The sequence below is a fragment of the Orycteropus afer genome, unplaced genomic scaffold, assembly GCF_000298275.1.
Source record: "Orycteropus afer afer isolate SDZICR_OR568_19922 unplaced genomic scaffold, OryAfe1.0 scaffold00070, whole genome shotgun sequence".
In the NCBI taxonomy this organism is placed as follows: Eukaryota; Metazoa; Chordata; class Mammalia; order Tubulidentata; family Orycteropodidae; genus Orycteropus; species Orycteropus afer.
The window spans coordinates 9,543,730-9,548,963 of NW_006921657.1; positions in this window are offsets into that span (position 1 = coordinate 9,543,730).

Sequence of the window (5,234 nt, forward strand, 5' to 3'; positions counted from 1 at the left end):
CTGTGGACAGAATGAATAATATTTTACATAAAATGTGCTTTTGATCAGATACAGTTCTGAATAATAAGGTGGAACTTGATTTGAGAGCATTACTAAATTCCTAGTAGGTCAGTGTACATATATTTTTAGTCAATTACAACAAAAATGGGAGCTCTGGTAGTGTAGTGCCTAAGGCACTTGACTGCTAATCAGAAGGCTGGTGGTTCACACCCACCAGCCGCTCCTCGGAAGGAAGGTTGGGCAATCCTACTTCTGTAGTGATACTGCCTCAGAAACCCAAGGAGGGGTCACTGTGAGTCAGGCCGACTCAATGGCACATAACAACAACAACAACAGTTTTATTGTAAGGAGCTCTGATAGTGTAGTGAATAAGGTATTTTGGCTGCTAACCAGAAGGTTGGTGGTTATTCTACTGCCCATTGTCTGTTCCAGGTGCACTTCCAGGATGCTGTATTACATTTAGTCTTCATGTCTCTTTTGCCTTTTCTGGCCTGTGACAAACTTGTCTTGTTTTTGATGACCTTGGCAGTTTTGAGATGTTCTAGTCAAGTATTTTGTACTATGTCCCTCAATTGGGATTTGTCTGATGTTTTTCTTATTATTAGACTGGGGTTATGGATTCTTGGAAGGAAGACCAGAGGTAAAGTGCCTGTCTCATCACTAATATCAGGGGTATAGGCTATCAACATGACTTACACTGATGTTAACCTTGATCACCTGGCTGAGATAGTGCTTGTTCGGTTTTTCCACTGTAAAGTTATTTTTACCCTCTTCTTATACTCTATTCTTTGGAAACAAGTCACTAAGTCCAGCCCATACTCAAGGTGGTAGGGGAATTAAGCTTCATCTCCCAGTCACCTTCTGGAGAAGGGGGCAGGGGCTACATAAATTATTTGGAATTCATTTATAAGAGAGATTTGTCTCTTCTACATTTATTTATTCAATCTTTTACATCACTATGGACTCATGGGTATTTGTTTTGTTGCTCAAATTGTTCTTGCTTTGGCCATTGGGAACTCTTTCTGGTTGGCATCTGTGTCCCTTTGATAAGCCCAATCCTTTTGGTTGAGCACTTCTTTACATTCCAGTATTACAAGATGCTCCTGGCCCATCTTGTGTATTCCCTGCCTAATTTCTACAAATAAACATTTCTCCAAGGAGCTTTTGCTTCTTTTATTGGAGAGTGGTATTTCCCATATTTTTCTCTTTTTTTGGCGGGGGTGGTGTGGGGGGTGGGAATTCACCATTTTAAAGTGGTTAATTCTCTCTCTCTCTCTCTCTGTGTTTTAGTATATTAACAAAATTGTGCAACCATCACAGGTAAATTTATATCTCTTTATTCATATTCACTATTAGGTGAAACCTTGTTCTCATATTTCCCTTTAGTTATTTAGATATGGTTTCCTTTGATTTTTTGAACATATTTAAAAACATTAAAAGAGCTTAGTCTTTATCTAGTAAGTCTGACATGTGGGCTCCCTCAGGGAAGGACTGTTCTTTTTTTGGTGTATGGGCTATATTTCCCTTGGATGTTGTCTTAGTGAAAACACTAGACTGCCACTTTGCTAGAAATGAAAAGAAAAAAATTTATTAAAGAATAGAATCATTTTGAAATGGGGAGACATTTACAGACATCCATGCAAGATGCTGCAATGCTCTGCATTTCAGGGAGAATAGTAAGTGTTAAAAAGGTATAACAACAAAGGACTTGTAGGGGAGGGAGAGAAAGCATGGCAAAAGTTACAAATGATATGTTGAACTACAAGTTTAAACAGTATCAGTAAGCTAATTTGTTGCATTCTAAGGTTGTTACATTCTGAGCATTGTTTAACAAAGCATTGTTTTAGGGGCTAATTTTCTGTCACCTCTGCAATCTATTTTACTAAACTTAGTTTCTACTTTAGTTATAAATTTACCAAGGGCTAATAGGAACACAGTGTAAAGTCCCAGTGAGCAAAATTTTAATCTGGGAATCAGGATGTGTACTAAGACTTGATATATACCTATCTTTGCCACAAAGCTATTTACAAGGTCTAACTTCATTTAACAATACCAGTTCTACTGTGACCACCAGAATAACATTAGGAAATGGGAGGACACTGAATTGTGCACATAAGAGATAGACGACAGATGCTAAGACCAACTATTGTGTCCACAATACTGCTTTATCGTTAACACCAAACACCTGAGAGGATCAGATGGCGGTCAGTGAACAGGAGTAAACTCTAGACCAAGGATAGATTCAGCTGAGGCTAATCTTGCACAGACTAACCAGTGATAACAAAATACCTGTAATCATTACAGAAACAATAGAAGACAGACACAGAGTAATCCGTCACAGACACGCAGACGCTATGGGAGAGAGATCCAATAGATCTACTGGCTCAGGACACTGGGGGACACCAGACTCAATTGGCACAACAAGATACATGAAAATTTTGTTCCGCATCCTACATTGGTGAGTAGCAACTGGGATCTTAAAAGCTTTCAAGCAGCCATCTAAGATGCAGCTAACAGTCTCTTAGCGTTGGAAGCGAAGAAGAATGCAAATAAACAAAACAAAACAAGGGCATTTGGAAGCAATCAGCCATAGGACATGATGGCCCTCGAGACCAGAAGAACTGGATGGTGCCCGGCTACCAATGCCAACCACTCAGGAAAGGATCAAATCTGGAGATCCTGGATAGAGTGGGAGGAAAAACGTGGAACAAAATCCAAAAACTCAATAATGACTGGAATTACTGGTCAGAAGAAGTCTGATGAGACCCCCAATATATGGCCCTGGAATACATTCTGCACCTGGAATAAAACTCACCCCCAGGGGCTGGCTCTCAGCCCAAGAGTTAACAAGATGTACATGCAGACCACTCAACACAGGATGACTCACCCACATACTCTATGGTAATACATCCCTTAGAGCAATGGACCACAGGGCACCAGAGGCCCAACATTCTGGTTGAGGAAATGTGGGACAAACAGGAGTGCATAAATATGAGGAGCACAGGGGGAGGGGTACAGGGCAGGGAGGGGAGGAGACTGGGTTAGGGCTGCACACGGTAGATGGGGAGTGAAACTAAATGTACACATAATGTTGAATGTAAAGCAAGCTTTTAAAATTAAAAAAAAGAAAAAAGATTACAGCCTAAAAAGAAAAAGAAAACAATACCAATTCTACTTCTCATCCTCTTGCTTACCAAGGCACCCCCTCTGGGGCCAGCTGCACAAACACTCTTAACAGACACTAAATAACCCTTTATCTTAGGTTAGAAATCTTGACTTTACCCTTCTTTGGTTTTCAAACAGTAAAACTTTGACAAAAAAGTGAACAGTTTCTTTAGAAAAATAGAAATGAAAATCTGAGTTAAATTCAATATGGAGTTTTTATTTAGGTCTGAAGTCACCCAGTTCAGATATGTCAGTACCTCAGTTTTGGGGTTTTTTGTTTTTGTTTAAGATTAACATCCACAGAGTTTACATGTCTTTCTTTTTAGTCTCAATTTTTTTTTTCTTGAAAATTAGACATTTAAGATGATATAATATGGCACTTCTAGAAATTAGATTCTCCCAGGGTTTGTTATTGTCTTTGTGTGTTGTTGTTTAGTGCCTTTTCTGAACTAATTTAGAAAAGTCTATATTTTTTGTCTTGTATAGCCACTAAAGTTGCTAGTCAGCTTGTTGTTGTTGTTGTTGTTTGCCGTCGAGTCGGCCCCAACTCATAGCGACCCCTCCTTGGGTTTCCGAGGCAGTATCACTACGGAAGTAGGATTGCCCAACCTTCCTTCCGAGGAGTGGCTTAGTAATCAACTAATGATTAGACTGAGATTTCTTTAAAGCCTGCAACCAGTGAGTCTGCTGGTTTTTACTGAGGGCTCTATGTCTCTGTTGCAGCACACCTTCAGCCCTCAGCCAGGCAGTTGGTAACTTTGTCTTATTTTTTATTTCTTGCTTGTGCAGAGTCTCCAAGTCAGCCAGAGGTGAAAGCTAAGGGTCTTCTCAGGTCTTTTCTGAGGTGAGCACAGTCCTGTGTAGGTGTACAGACATGTGCATGTGTGTGGACTTTTGGATTCGCAGGACTATGTTGGAGATTTTCAAAGCACTTTGTGGATATCTAATCTCAAAGCTTTTCCTTTTAAGCTTTACTCCACCGGTTATCCACTGCCTCTAGCAGCTGTGGTGGAAGGTTAAACAACTGCCACTTATTGTTTTTGAACATGCCTGAGGGAAAGAACTATTTGCATTGGATGAGCTGTGATTCTGGTCAAATAAAGACAAGCCTTTTCAGTAAGGTCTTCTTGGGAACCACCAGATAGGTCGAATAATGACCAGTTTCTGGGAAGGAGTCTCTGAAGGAACCCATTTTGTCCTCTGCAGTGACTGCCAGGCTGCTGTTTTTCCCTGTATTATGAACTATTGGTCGTCAAGGCTACTGTGGAACTGAGAGGAAAGGGATGGAAATAGTGCAAGTTACAGCACCAAAACCTGGCTGTTCCTAAGTATTTGTATCCTTAAATACATGAATATAATGAATTGCATTAATAGATCATCTAATATTGAACTACTTTAGCATTACTGGAATGCCCTTTGTGGGAATCTCAATATAAAGAAAACAAAACTCCTCACAACTGGACCTATAAGCAGCATCACAATAAATGGAGAAAAGATTGAAGTTGTCAAAGATTTCACATTTCTTGGTCCTACAATCAACACCAATGGAAGCAGCAGTCAAGAAATCAGACAACGTATTGCACTGGGTAAATCTGCTGCAAAAGACCTCTTTAAAGTGCTGAAGAACAAAGATGTTTCTTTGAAGATTAAGGTGCACCTAACCCAAGCCATAGTGTTTTCAATCCTCATATGTGGTTCAAACCCACGAGCCACTCCTCGGAAGGAAGATTGGGCAATCTACTTCTGTAGTGATACTGCCTGGGAAACCCAAGGAGGGGTCGCTATGAGTCAAGAATGACTCCATAGCAGTGGGTTTGGTTTGTTTTTTATATGCATGTGAAAGCTGGTCAATGAATAAGGAAGACTGAAGAAGAGTTGATGCTTTTGAGTTTTGGTGTTGGCTAAGTACCCCGGAAGGAAGATGGGGCAATCTACTTCCGTAGTGATACTGCCTGGGAAATCCAAGGAGGGGTCACTATAAGTCGGGTCTGACTCGATGGCACATAACAACAACAACAACAACAAGAACAAGTACCACGTACTGCCAGGAGAACCTACAAATCTGTCCT